At 48.0% G+C, this 15464-nt stretch overlaps 1 protein-coding gene and 1 non-coding gene across 3 annotated transcripts in view; both read left to right on the top strand.

Moving 5' to 3' along the window:
• SH3GL3 (SH3 domain containing GRB2 like 3, endophilin A3) overlaps positions 1-15464 on the top strand; it is a 92360-nt gene that overhangs the window by 28651 nt on the left and 48245 nt on the right. The gene's annotated exons all lie outside the window — the stretch shown is intronic.
• Positions 8599-8735, top strand: LOC114812642. Its single transcript, XR_003760293.1, has one exon. It is a non-coding gene; the product is annotated as a small nucleolar RNA SNORA7 (small nucleolar RNA).

The following is a 15464-nucleotide window of genomic DNA, read 5'->3' as shown; positions in this document are numbered from 1 at the left end:
GGGGAGGGGAAGGGAGAGGGGGAGGAGCAGAGGGAAAGGGGGGAAGAGAGGGCTTAGTTGAGGGGAGGTGAAGGAGGGGGTAAAGGGAGAGCAGAGGGAGCAGAGGGAAAAGGGGAATCCTAAGCGGGACATGATGATGTCCAACCAGCTCAGCTCGTATTTTCCCCAGTGCTTAGAACAGTGCCTGGCACTTAGTAAGGGCACAACAAATATCATTTTTAAAAAAACAAACCACTAGCCTCTCTAACTTTCTAAAACTGTGCCGACCCTCAGAGGTACTGTTTGACTCCTCCTCTAGACTGTAAGCTTGTGGTGGGCAGGGAATGTGTCTGTTGTTGCAACGTATTCTCCTAAGCACTTAGTACAGAGCTGTGCACTCAGTAAGCGCCCAATAAATTCGATTGACTGACTTCCCTGCCCTACTCCAGCCAAGTTGTTTCCATCCTCTCATTCACTCCAAGAAGTGATCCCCCTCTGCACGCTCACAGTATACAGTGGATTAGGGAGGGAGAGGCTGATGCAATTAATTTTTTTAAATGGCATTTGTTTGGCACTCACTATGTGCCAGGCAGTGTACTAAGGGCTGGGGTGGATACAAACAAATTGGGTTGGACGCAGTCCCTGTCCCATGTGGGGCTCACAATCTTCATCCCCATTTGACAGAAGAGGAAACTGAGGTCCAGAAAAGTGAAATGACTTGGCCAAACTCACACAGCAGACGTATGACAGAGCCGAGATTAGAACCCGTGACCTTGGGACTCCCAGGCCCAGTCTCTATCCACTGTGCCAAGCTGTTCCTCTGAAGGTTTCACGTGGCACGTACGGTTCTCCGGGGCTGTCATGTCCATCTGCAGACTGCTTTCGCCGTATTCAGTTCCTACACACTGACAAGATAGGCTTAGATTAATTCAATTAGATTCACTCAAGCATCTTGTGAGAATTATTGAAGAAGACACAGCAGCATATGTTAGTCATTAAATGCGGCTTTGAAAAATACCCAGGACATATATTGTTTCGTTAAACAAAAGAACCTAAGCTTGCCATTTCTAGATGAGACCCCTGATGCTTTTCCAGACCAAATACCTCCATTGACATAGGGTCCCTTAGAAGAACCCCGTGATTGTCCATCTCCTAGACCTTTTTTTTTTTTTTAAATGGTATTGGTTAAGCACTTACTGGGTGCCAGGCACTGTACTAAGCCCTGGGGTAGATAAGCCCCCCTTTCCCTCCGCCACTCGCGCTCCACTAACCCGCAGCCCTGGATCTCTGCCTCCGTCCGCCTCTTTCGCTCTTATGCTGGAGCTGCTGAGCGCTGCTGGCAAGGGTCCAAGCACCAAGCCAACCTTATCCATTTCAAATTTATCCCTTTCCTGCCTTAACTCTGCCCTCTCCTCTGCCAGGCAAAACTACTTTTCTTCCCTCATTGATGCCCATGCCCATCACCCCCCGCCAATTGTTCTGGTCTTTTAACTCTCTCCTCAGGCCCCCTGTTCCTCCCCCTCCCCCATCCCTCACCCCTAACGATCTGGCCACCTACTTCATCGTGAAAATTAACACAATCAGGTCTGAGCTCCTCAAAGTCACCCCTCCCCCTTCTCCTTCCCCCCGGCTCCCAACCCTCTCCCTTACTTTCCCATCCTTCCCTGCAGTATCCTCAGAGATCTCCCTCCTCGCAAATGTCACCCCCTCCACCTGTTCTTCGGACCCCATTCCCACTCACCTTATAAAAACCATCGTCCCTTCCCTCCTCCCCTCCTTAACTTTTATCTTTAACCACTCACTCTCCAGTCGCTTCTTCCCCTCTGCCTTCAAACATGCCCACGTCTCCCCCATCCTAAAAAAACCCTCTCTCGACCCCACTTCCCCTTCCAGTTATCGCCCTATCTCCCTCCTACCCTTCCTTTCCAAACTCCTAGAACGAGTCGTCTACACTCGCTGCCTTGAATTCCTCAACTCCAGCTCTCTCCTGGACCCCCTCCCATCTGGCTTCCGTCCCCTCCACTCGACCGAGACTGCTCTCTCAAAGGTCACCCGTGACCTCCTTCTTGCCAAATCCACTGGCTCCTACTCTATCCTAATCCTCCTTGACCTCTCAGCTGCTTTTGACACTGTCGACCATCCCCTTCTCCTCCACACCTTATCCAACCTAGGCTTCACGGACTCCGTCCTCTCCTGGTTCTCCTCTCGTCTCTCTGGCCGTTCATTCTCGGTCTCCTTCGTAGGCTCCTCCTCCCCCTCCCATCCACTAACTGTAGGGGTTCCTTAAGGGTCAGTTCTCGGTCCCCTTCTGTTCTCCATCTATACGCACTCCCTTGGTGAACTCATTCGCTCCCACGGCTTCAACTATCATCTCTACGCAGATGACACCCGAATCGCCATCTCCTCCCCTGTTCTCCCTCCCTGGTATCTGGTATCTCCTCCTCCCTCCAGGACATCTCCACCTGGATGTCTGCCCGCCACCTAAAACTCAACATGTCTAAAACTGAGCTCCTTATCTTCCCTCCCAAACTCTGTCCTCTTCCTGACTTCCCTGTCATTGTGGATGGCATGACCATCCTTCTCGTCTCACAGGCCCTCAACCTTGGCGTCGTCCTTGACTCAGCTCTCTCATTCACCCCACAAATCCGATCCGTCACCAACCCCTGCCGGTCTCACCTTTACAGTATCGCCAAGATCCGCCCTTTCCTCTCCACCAAAACGGCTATCGTGCTGGTACAGGCTCTCATAATATCCCGCCTGGATTATTGTCTCAGCCTCCTCTCTGATCTCCTTTCCTCCTGTCTCTCCCTGCTCCTGTCTATTCTTCATTCCGCTGCCCGGAGCATCTTCCTACAGAAACGCTCTGGGCATGTCACTCCCCTCCTCAAAAACCTCCAGTGGTTGCCTATCAACCTCCGCACGAAACAGAAACTCCTCACTCTTGGCTTCAAAGCTCTCCATTCCCTTGCCCCCTCCTACCTCACCTCCCTTTTCTCTTTCTACTGCCCACCCTCTACACTCCGCTTTTCTGCCGCTCACCTCCTCAACGTCCCCCGTTCACGCCTATCCCGTCATCGACCCCTGGCCCACGTCCTCCCGCTGTTCTGGAATGGCCTCCCTCCTCACCTCTGCCAAACTAACTCTCAAAGCCCTTCAAAGCCTCTTCAAAGCCCTACTGAAAGCTCACCTCCTCCAAGAGGCCTTCCCAGACTGAGGTTCCCCCTTTTCCCTCTGCTTCCCCTCCTCCCTCTGCTCCTCCCCCTTCCCCCTTCACCTCCGCTCAGCTGAGCCCCCTTCTCCTCTGCTCCTCCCCTTTCCCCCGTCACCTCCCCTCAGCTGAGCCCCCTTTCCCTCTGCTCCTCTCCTTCCCCTGTTCCCTTCCCCTCAGCACTGTGCTCATTTGTATATATTATCTATTTCCCTATTTATTTTGTTAATGAGGTGTACATCCCCTTGATTCTATTTATCGTGATAATGCTGTCTTGTTTTTGTTTCATTCTATTTTGCTCTGCTGTCGTCTCCCCCGATTAGACTGCGAGCCCTTCATCGGGCAGGGATTGTCTCTATCTGTTGCCGAATTGTACATTCCAAGCGCTCAGTACAGTGCTCTGCACATAGTAAGTGCTCAATAAATACCATTGAATGAATGAATAATAATGATAATGATGGTATTTAAGTGCTTACTATATGTCATGCACTGTTCTAAGCACTGGGGTAGATACCATTTAATCAAGTTGGACACAGTCCCTGTCCCACATGGGTCTCAGAGTCTTAATCCCCATTTTACAGATAAGGGAATGGAGGCAAAGAGGAGTGAAGTGACTTGCCCAAGGTCACACAGGAGTCAAGTGGCAGAGGTAGGATTAGAACCCATGTCCTAATACAAGATACATGTTTTGTTTCTTTAAAAATAAGAACCGAAGCAACATCAGAACCCTGATACTCTTCCAGACCAAATACATCCATTGGCACCAGGTCCCTTAGAAGAAACCTGTGATTGCCATTAATAATAAAAATGATAATTATTATGGTATTTGTTAAGCGCGCTTACTATGTGCCAAGCAGTGTTCTAAGCGCTGGGGTGGATACAAGGTAATGAGTTTGTCCCACAGGGAGTCTTAATCTCCATTTTACACAGATGAGGTAAATGGGGAACAGAGAAGTTCTCCGAGACCTGTTTTTCAGTGATATTTGTTAAGCACTTACTGTTTGCCAGGTACTGTACTAAGCCCTGGGGTAGATAATAATATAATAATAATGATATTTGTTAAGCACATACTGTGTGTCAAGTACTGTTCTAAGGGCTGGGGTAGATACAAGCTAGGCAGAATGGACACAGTCCCTGTCCCACATGGGGCTTACAGTCTTAATCCCCATTTTACAGCTAAAGCAAAGAGAAGTTAAGTGACTTGCCCGAGGTCACACAGCAGAAGTGTGGCAGAGCAGTGCCACAGTTAGATTAGAACCCAGGTCCTTCTGACTCCCAGATCTGGTCACAGTACAGTCACTGCTCCCCAAGAAGCCTTTGCCTGAAAGGGTTCTAATCCAAGCTCCTCTTCTTAATAATAACAACAATAATAATAATAATGGTATTTGTTAAGTGCTTACTATGTGCCGAGCACTGTTCTAAGTGCTGGGAATAGATTCAGGGTATTCAGGTCATCCCACATGGGGCTCACAGTTTTGTAAAATCCCCATTTTACAGATGAGGTAACTGAGGCACAGAGAAGTGAAGTGACTTGCCCAAGGTCACACAGCAGACAAGTGGCGGAGCCGAGATTAGAACCCATGTCCTCTGACTCCCAAGCCCACGCCCGTACCATTAAGCCACACTACTTGCCTGCTATGTGGGCTTGACCAGGTCACTTTACTTCTCTGTGCCTCAGTTGCCCGTCTTTAAAATGGGGATTAAGACTGTGAGCCCTGTGGGGGACAGGGGCCTGTGTCCAACCTGTTTGTTTATACCCACCCTAGTGCTTAGTACAGAGCCTGGCACATAGTAGGCGCTTAACAAATGCCATAATCTTTATTATTGAAGAAACAGCATGGTGTAGTGGATAGGGCATGGGAGTCAAAAGGTCATGGGTTCTAATCCCGGCTCCGCCACTTGTCTGCTGTGTGACCTTGGGCAAGTCAGTTCACTCCTCTGGGCCTCAGTTCCCTCATCGGTAAATGGGGATTGAGACCGTGAGCTCCACGGAGGACAAGGACTGTGCCCTACCCGATTTGCTTGTATCCACACCCCAGGGCTTTTAGTACAGTGCTTGGCACGTAGTAATGATAGTAATGATAATAATAATAATAACGATGGTATTTGTTCAACGCTTACTATAAGTCATGCACTGTTCCAAGCACTGGGGTAGATCCCAGCTAATCAGGTTAGACAAAGTCCCTGTCCCACAGAGGGCTCACCGTCTTAATCCCCGTTTTACAGATGAGGGAATAGAGGCAAAGAGGAGTGAAGTGACTTGCCCCAGGTCACACAGGAGACAAGTGGCAGAGTCAGGATCAGATCCCACGTCCTAATATACGCTACGTATATTGCCTCGTTAAAAATAAGAACCGAAGCAACCACAATTTGAACAAAAGCCACAGCTACTATTATTCTGATTATCCGCTCTAGTGCTTACTACAGTGCCTGGCACGTAGTAAGTGCTTAACAAATGCCATAATAATAATAATCATTATAATAATAGGCACATTCCCTGCCCAGAATGAGCTTACAGTGCAGAGGGTATAACTAGATGGTTGGCTTGGGCGGAAGAAAGACGGGAAGCTGAAGAAAAGCGAGTGAAGACGGAAGGTAGGGAAGGTGGGGCCAGATAGAAAGCCTTGAAGCTGATTGCGAGAAGGTTTTGTTTGATGTGGAGAGACATAGGAAGCCGGCGGAGGGATTCGAGGAGAGTAGAAAAGTGAGCCAGGTGCCATTTAGGGACTAAAGTTCATGTATGCATTGTGAACCTCGATATTGGCTTGGGAGTACCTCAGTTTGGATTCAGTATATAGCCTAGATAAGGCTGACCTTTTTGCAGTCATCATTGCCTGAGTGTTCAGTGAGCTATGCTACTTTTTTTTAATGGTATTTGTTAAATAAAAAAAAAAATAAATGGTGGTATTTGTTAAGAGCTTACTATGTGCAAAGCACTGTTCTAAGCGCTGGGGGATGCAAGGTGATCAGGTTGCCCCACGTGGGGCTCACAGTTTCAATCCCCATTTTACAGATGAGGTAACTGAGGCACAGAGAAGTTAAGTGACTTGCCCAAAGTCTCTGACTCCCAAGCCCGGGTTCTTTCCACTGAGCCACGCTGCTTGTTAAGCGCTTACTATGCTCTAGGCACTGTACTGAGCACTGGGGTAGGTACAAGCTAGTCAGTCCATATCCGACATGGGGCTCACAGTCCTAATCCCCGTTTTTACTGAGGGTCAGGGAAGTCAAGTGACTTGCCTGAGGTCATACAGGAGACAAGAGGGGGAGCCGGGATTAGAACCCAGGTCCTTCTGACTCCCAGGTCCGTGCTCTAGCTACTAGACCACACTATTCTCTGCTTCATTAGCTATTGGCCACTCTAGGGAGCACTGAACTAGATGCTCTGGAGAGTTGGAGGGGGGAGAAGGCCTAGTTGTTGCCCTCAAGGAAATGTGGGTCCCAAGGTGAAACGGTAACAGAGCACGGGCCTGGGAGTCAGAAGGACCTGGGTTCTAATTCTGCTGGGCTACTTTTCTGCTGTGTGGCCTTAGGCTAAGTCATTTGACTTCTCTGGGCCTCAGTTACCTCGTCTGCCAAATGGGCATAAAGACCGTGAGCACCCCCGTGGGACGTGGACTGACCAACCTGATTAGCTTGCATTTCTGTCAGCGCTTAGTACAGTGCCCGGCACACAGTAAACCCTTACCAAATACCATAAAAGAATAACAGAAACACAAACAGTGGAAACACAGAGGTAATTTAAACTAAAATAACAGGAAACGTATGAATTCATGTGTTACATCAATATGTTCCATTTATTAAGGAAGCAGCATGGCGTAGTGGCTAGAGCACGCACCTGAGAATCAGAAGGTCATGGGTTCCAATCCTGGCCCCGTCACGTGTCTGCTGTGTGACCTTGGGCAAGTCACTTCACTTCTCTGAGCCTCAGGCCCTTCAACTGTAAAATGGGGATTGAGACTGTGAGCCCATGTGGGACAGAGACTGTGCCCAATCTGATAAATTTGTATCTGCCCTTGCGCTTAGTACAGTGTTTGGCACACAGAAAGTACTTAATACCGCAACTGATACTAATGATCATTTTAGTCATTGAAGACCGTACTAGGTTCCTGTAGGGTTCAGTGATGGCACCTGAGTATAAACCTCATCAGAATTCTGTCCATTCCTCAGATTTGAGACCTTTTTTTAAATGGTATTTGCTGAGCACTTCCTAGGTGCCAATCACTGTTCTAAGTGCTGGGATAGATACAGATTAATCGGGTTGGACACAGGCCCTGTCCCACCCGGGGCTCACAGTCTCAATCCCCGTTTTACAGATGAGGGAAGTGAGTCACAGTGAAGTGAGGTACTTCTTTCTTTTTAATGGTATGTATCAGGTGGTTACTAGTTGCCAAGCTCTATTGTAAGCACTGAGGTAAACACAAGGTTATCAGCTGGGACATCCTCCCTTTCCCGTGTGAGGCTCACGATCTAGGAGGAAGGGAGTAGAATTCAATCCCCATTTGACAGATGAGGTCACGGAGGCACGGAGAAGTGAAGCGACTTGTTCAGGGTCACACGGCAGACAATAGGCGGAGCTGGGATCAGATCCCAGGCCCTCTGAATCCGAGAGCCGTGCTCTATCCGTTAGGTCACGCAGCTTCTCAAGAGTAATCAATCGCTCAGTCATTCGATAGCTTTTATTGAGCTGGCACTCTGAGCGGAGGACTGCAAGAGGCAATCAGTCAATCATCTCTGTTGAGCGTTTAATATGTGCAGAACACTGTACTAAGCGCCTGGGAGAGTATGACACAATGTAACAGACAGATTCCCTGCCCACAGTGAGTTAACAGTCCAGAGGTATGCATCTGGAAGATTATATCATACTCTTCTGAGCACTCAGTACAGTGCTCTGCACCCAGTAAGTGCTCACTAAATATGATTGATTGAGTATAGTGAAAAAGTCAGGAAGCGGTGAATACTTTAAGCTAAAGAGAGAAATCATTTAGGTCGGATCACGGGGATAGAAAATGAGTTGAAATATTGCTTCACCCTCATTGGAAATGCAATCAGGAAGAGATGCATTCATTCGTATCTATTGAGCGCTTACCGTGTGTAGAGCGCTGCACTAAGCACTTAGGAGAGGACAATATAACAATAAACAGACACATTCCCTGGCCACGACAAGCTTACGGCCTAGAGACAGAGGTCGAAGGATAGGGTTTTCCATCTCAGTTAATTCGTTAATTACTATTCAGAGGAGAAACTCAAGACGTGTCCAGATTAAAATTAGAGGATTTTAATTGCAGCTTCGGTTCGCAACATATGGTTGCCGTACACTGGGTTGTAGCACCGAAGCGGGTAAACATCATCAACCCTCCTGTGCTAGTGGGTACAGTGGGACAGACGTTTCTCGGTAGCTGAAAAGGCAGCTTCCCCTCTCAGGATGGCACCTGGAGAGTTTCCAGTACTCTACCGGTCTCGGCTACGGGAGGGAGAGTCAAGCAGAGGCCTATCCATCCCATTCCTAGCTCGGGCAGAGCTAGCGACTGGAAGGCCATCTGCTACCAGTCAAAACTCACTTGTGCTGGGCAGCAGCGGCCCGGGAGAGAGTTGAGAGCCGAGACTTAAGTTTACTGCGCGGAAGGAGGCTGTGGTAAACCAGTTCCATATTTTTCCCAAGAAAACTCTGTGGATCTACTACCAGAACGATTGCAGATGGAAGTGGGGTGTTCTGGGCGTTGTGTGTCCATGGCGTTGCTATGGGTTGGGGATGACTCAACAGCGTAAGGCAAGTCAAGACGAGAAGAGGCGGCATCGATGTTCGGGAGCACCTAGAAAGTCTGAACAGCAGTCAGTTGTATTTATTGAGCCCTTACAGTGTGCAGAGCACTGTGTGCCAAGTATTTGAGAGAGTACAGTAGAACAATAAACAGACGCATTCCCTGTCCACAAAACGCTTACAGTCTAGAGGGGGAGACAGACATCAATATATATAAGTATATTACAAGGATGGACATAAGTGTTGTGGGGCTGAGGGCCGGAGGGATGAATAAAGGGGGACACAGAAGGGAGTGGGAGAAGAGGAAAGGTGGGCTTAGTCAGGGAAGGCCTCTTGGAGGAGATGTGCCTTCAAAAAGGCTTTGAAGCCGAAAAGAGTCATTGTCTGGGGCATATGAGGAGGGAGGGCGTTCCAGGCCAGAGGCAGGACGTGGGCCAGGGGTCGGCGGCAAGAGAGAGAGACTGGAAAACGTATCTCTTGGACCTGTCTGCTTTGTCTCAACCCAACCTAGGTTCATCTTATAGCCCTTTCTGCTGAGCCTGATTTAAGACCGGGAAGTGCAAATTCTACCAAAATGTCCAAACAGTAATAATAATAATAGTTGAATTTTTCAAATGCTTACTAAGTGCCAGGCACTGTACTAAGCACAAGGGTAGATACAAATTTATCAGATTGGTAATAGTCCCCGTTCCACTTGGAGCTGTCAGTCTTAATCCCTATTATACAGATGAGGGAACAGAGACCCAGAGAAATGAAGTGATTTGCCCGAGGTCACGCAGCAGACGAATGGCAGAGCCGGGATAAGAACCCATGACCTTCTTGATTCCCAGGCCCGTGATCAATAATAATAATAATGTGGTATTTGTTAAGCGCTTACTACGTGCGAAGCACTGTTCTAAGCGCTGGGGGGATACAAGGTGATCAGGTTGTCCCGTGTGGGGCTCACAGTTTTTAATCCCCATTTTACAGATGAGGCAACTGAGGCACAGAGAAGTGAAGTGACTTGCCCAAAGTCACACAGCTGGCAAGCGGCGGAGCCGGGACTCGAAACCCATGACCTCTGACTCCCAAGCCCGGGCTCTTTCCACTGAGCCACGCCGCTTCTCTGATCCACTCTGCCTGCCGTGGTGCTTCGCTGAACGCAAAGCAAAGAACAGTGATTCATTCATTCAGTCGTGTTTATTGAGCACTTACCGTGTGCAGAGCACTGTGCTAAGCGCTTGGAAAGTACAATTCAGCAACAAATAGAGACAGTCCCTGCCCACAACGGGCTCAATTCCCTGGAGCGACAGGATATGCTATAGTCTTGCCTTCTGATAAGGAAATGGCGCCTTCCTTGAAGCTGTGGAGATGTTATTGCTTCTTTGAGGTAAACTAGACTTGTGGTGAAGGACAACTCTCTTCTTTTTGTGTTTTTTATGGGATTTGTTAAGCACTATGTGCCAGGCACTGTACTGAGTGCCTGGGGAAGATAATTTTCAGTCTCATTTTCATTCTTCTCAGTCTCTGTCAAAGGCGCCTCTCCTGCCTCCCCCCCTCTAACTATGGGGGTCCCTCAAAGTTCAGTTCTGGGTCCCCTTCTGTTCTCCATCTACACCCACTCCCTTGAAGAACTCATTCGCTCCCCTGGCTTCAGCTACTCCTCTATGCGGATGATTCCTAAATCTGCATCTCCAGGCTTGACATCTGTCCCTCTTGCAGTCTCGCATCTCCTCCTTCCTTCAAGACATCTCTCCTTGGATGTCCTCCCGCCACCTCAAGCTTAACATGTCCAAAACAGAGCTCCTTATCTTCCCACCCAAACCCTGTCCTCCCCGACTTTCCCGTCGTCGTGGATGGCACCGCCATCCTTCCTGTCTCACAAGCCCATAACCTTGGCGTTACCCTTGACTCCTCTTTCTCGTTCAACCCACATTTTTCAGTCCACCGCCAAATCCTCTCGGTTCCAACTTCAAAACGTCACCCCCCTCCATCCAAACTAGTACCGTGTTAATATAATCCTTTCTCCTATGCCGCCTCGATTACCGCATCAGCCTCCTTGTTGATCTCCCAGCCTCTTGTCTCTCCCCACTCCGGTCCATACTTCACTCTGCTGCCTGGATCATTTTTCTATAAAAAACGTTCAGGCCACGTTTCCCCCCTCCTCAAGAACCTGCCGTGGTTGCCCATCCGCCTCTACATCAAACAAAAACTCCACCCATTTGCTTTAAAGTGCTCAGTCACCATGCCTCCTCCTACCTCACCTCACCACTCTCCTACTTTAACCCAGCCCACACACTTCTCTCCTCTGGTGCTAACCTTCTCACTTTTCCTCGATCCTGTCTATCTCGCCGCCAACCCCTCTCCTACGTCCTGCCTCTGCCCTGGAATGCCTTCCCTCCTCAAATCCGTCAGACTGTTACTCTCCCCCAACTTCCAAGCCTTATCGAAGGGACATCTCCTCCGAAAGACCTTCCCTGACTAAGCCCGCCTTTCCTCTTCTCCCACTCCCTTCTGCATCACCCTGACTTGCTCCCTTTGTTCATCTCCCTGTCCATATCTATCGTTTATTGATTTCTATTAATGTCTGTCTCCCCCTCTAGACTGTAAGGTCGTTGTGGGCAGGGAATGTGTCTGCTTACTGTTGTACTCTCCCAAGCCCTCAGTACAGTTCTCCGCACACAGTAAGTGCTCAGTAATTACAATTGAATGGATGAATGAAGGTAAACACTAATCAGGTTGGACACAATCCCTCTCATTCATTCATTCATTCATTCATTCATTCATTCATTCATTCATTCATTCATTCAATTGTATTTGAGTGCTTACTATATGCAGAGCACTGTACTAAGCGCTTGGAATAAACAATTTGGCAACAGATAGAGACAATCCCTGCCCAACAACAGGCTCACAGTCTAAGCGGGAGAGAATGGGGCTCAAAGTCTTAATCAGTTCATTCATGGCTCGTGGTACCTTTTCAGGGAACGGAATTTCTTCCCCGAAGTGTTCAATTAGGACTATTTTAGTTACAGCAGCCAGTCTCAAGAACCCCCCCCCCCTCAATTTTATGCTATTTGTTAAGTGCTTACTATGTGCCAGGCACTGTACTAAGCACTGTGGTAGACCGAAGCTAATCAGGTTGTCCCATTCGGGGCTCAGCCTTAGTCCTCATTTTCCAGATGAGGGAACTGAAACCCAGAGAAGTGAAATGATTCGTCCGTGGACCCACAGCAGATGAGTGGAGCTTAGTTATCAGAACCCAGGCCTTTTCAGTTCCCAGGCGTGTGGTGTTCTGCTGTGCTTTCAAGTTAAGGGAAACGACGTGTTTTCAGCTGTAGCGTTGAGGATTTTGGCCCACTCCATTAACTTTCACTTTCAGGTTTCAGATTCGATGGCAGAGTTGTGCGCTGAGCCATGCAGATTCTCATAAGGGGAGGGGAAATCGACCCGGATGTTTTCTGTATGAGACCTTTTCCCTCCGCATCCTGCATCCCCGTTGAAAGCGGTGGCTCATCGGAAACTAGGCCTAGAGCAGGAGGAAGAAGCAGCGTGACCTAGTGGATAAAGCACGGGCCTGGAAGTCAAAAGGATCTGGGTTCGAATCCCAGCCCGGCCGCTTGTGTGACCTGGGGCAAGTCACTTTACTTCTCTGGGCCTCAGTTACCCCATCGGTAAAATGGGGACTAAGAGTATGAGCCCTATGTGAGAAAGGGACTGTGTCCAACCTGATTAACTTGTATCTACCCCAGCGCTTAGTACGGTGCCTGGAACATAGTAAATGCTTAACAGATACCATAAAAAAAAGAGTTGGGATGAATGGGACTCGATTTGGACAGTGAGATTTTCAGAGAAGTGAGGGGTGGGGGGAAGAGTGGCAGAGGATTCGGCTGGTGGGCCGTGGCTTGAGAGAAGCAGTGGGGGCCAGGGGATAGAGTGGATAGAGAATGGGCCGGGGAGTCGGAAGGACCTGGGTTCTAATCCCGGCATCGCCACTTAATCAATCAATCAATGGTATTTATTGAGCACATACTATGTTCCAAATGCCCACTCCCCTTCTAAAATCTTAATGCTCAATAACAACTGGTATTTCTTAAGGGCTTACTATGTGCCAGGCACTGTACTAAGCGCAGGGGTAGATACAGGCAAATCAGGCTGGACGCAGTCCCTGTCCTACATGGGGCTCACAGTCTTCATCTCCCATTTTATGGATGAGGTAATTGCGGCACAGAGAAGTTGCACAGCAAACTTTTAATATTTGCCCCACCCTCAACCTCACACCACTTATGTACAAATGTTTAAATTATTTATTATAAATTTCTTATTCATATTAATAACCATTGTCTTCCCTTCTAGACTGCAAACTCAATTTGGGCAGGAAACATGTCCACTAATTCTCTTGTAGTGTACTCTCCTAAGTGCTTAGAACATTGCTTGCCACATAGTAAGCGGTTTAACAAGTACCGTAATTATTATTATTCAGTCACTCACATTTAGTGAGTTTACTGTGTGCGGAGCATTCCACTAAGCGCTTGAGAATACAATACAACAGACACAATCCCTGCCCACAGTGAGCTTCGTTATTATTATTAATATTATTATTCTTAGAACAGCAGCTGTGATGGTAACAGTAGAAAGGATTACATTGGTGAAGAAGTTTGATATGGTGAGAGTTGGTTTAGGGATTGTGATGATAAACAACAAAAGTATGTTTTTGTACTCTTCCCAAGTGTTCAGTACAGTGCTTTGCACACAGTGAGCGCTCAAATACGTTTGAGTGATGAAGAGGATGCTAACGTGGTGGTGGTGAGGATGAGGTGTAATTTCTCTGATGAGGATGAGAAACCTCAGCCATGGGTTTGATTTCAGCACCCTAGGGTGACAGCAACTGAATCCTACAAGGTGTTTAAAGGATATCAGTTTCTTCCAGATATTAAGAATTGCAATCGACTACTTGCTTTGGGCAGGGAACGTGTCTGCCGACTCTGCATATTGAATTCTCCGAAGCGCTTAGTACAGTGCTGTGCACACGGAAAGCACTAAATTCATTCATTCAATAGTATTTACTGAGAGCTTAAATAAATACGATAGATTGACTGTGAACTGTTCAGCTTGGGGAGGCCCAGATTTTCTTTCCTGAGCTGATGGGTTTTTTTTCAGTGGCAGGGTGGGGAGGTCAAGTTTTGTTGTTTCAAATCCTGATTCATTGACTTCATCAGTGATTCACCGAGTAGGAACTATATTTGGGAAATATTTCTCTCTGTCTTCTCCCGTTAGCTGAAGATGGTTCCCCTGGAGGGAAGGGCCACGCATGTCAAAAATGCCAGAAATATGTACACTGTGCTCCAGACTGAAATCTGTCAGTAAGTCAATTGTATTTTTTGAGTACTTACCATGTGTAAGTGCTTGGGAGAGGACAATACAACAATAAACAGACACATTCCCTGCCCGCAACATGCTTACAGTCTAGAGGGAGAGACAGACATCAGTATAAATATACAAACAGATATGGACGTAAGTGCTGTGGGGTTGGGATGGAGGATGAATAAAGGGAACAAGTCAGGGTGACAGCAGGGAGTGGGAGAAGAGGAAAGGAGGGCTTAGTCAGGGAAGGCCTCTTAAAGGAGAAGATTCTTCAGTAAGGCTTTGAAGTAGGGGAGAGTCACTGTAGGATATGAGGAGGGCAGGCGTTCCAGGTGCGAGGCGGGAGTTGGGTGAGAGGTCGGCGGTGAGATAGATGAGATCGAGGTACACTGAGAAGGTTGGCATTAGAGTGAAGTGTGCGGGCTGCGTTATAGTAGGAGAGTAGCAAAGTGAGGTAGGAGGGGGCAAGGTGATTGAGTGCTTTAAAGCCAGTTCTGGGAACAGGGTAGGGAATATGCCTACCAACCCTGTTATATCGTAGTCCCCAAGTGCTTTGTATAGTGCTCTGCACACATTATGTACTCAATAAATACGATTGATTGGTTTCTTGACTGATAGGTGATGGCATGTGTTTCTTGGTTCTTGGCTTCAGGGAGTGGCTGGCAAAGTAGGACGGCCTAGGAGAAAGAGCAAGGACCTGGGTTCTAATTCTGGCTCTCACAGATGCTTGCTTTGTGACCTTGGGCGAGTGACAACTTCTCTGTGCCTCAGTTCTATTCTCCCCCCTGCTTAAACCGTGAGCCCCACGTAGGATAGGAACTGTGGCCAAACTGATTCCCGTATATCTACCCCAGCACTTAGAACAGTGTTTGACACATAGTAGGCACTTAATAAGTAATCTTGGTGTATATATATTATACAGACAAGTGGCAGAACTGGGATTAGAATCCAGATCTCCTGACAACAAGACCTGTGTTCTTTCCTCTAGACAGTAATCTAACTTCCCCGCCCCCCAGACTCCACCTCCAACTTTATGAACCATTTTGATCCATTTCCTACATTCTTTTCTTCTGTCTCCATCCCTACACGGATCCTTAGGGATTTCAATATCCACAGAGATGTTCCTGACAACCCTTCCGCTGCCTGCCTTCTATCACTGCTCAACTGCGTTGATCTCCT

This window comes from Ornithorhynchus anatinus, chromosome 5 (genome assembly GCF_004115215.2).
Source record: "Ornithorhynchus anatinus isolate Pmale09 chromosome 5, mOrnAna1.pri.v4, whole genome shotgun sequence".
Taxonomy (NCBI): domain Eukaryota; kingdom Metazoa; phylum Chordata; class Mammalia; order Monotremata; family Ornithorhynchidae; genus Ornithorhynchus; species Ornithorhynchus anatinus.
The sequence above is the reverse complement of the archived record's forward strand: the minus strand, read 5'-3'. Positions and strand labels throughout refer to the sequence as shown.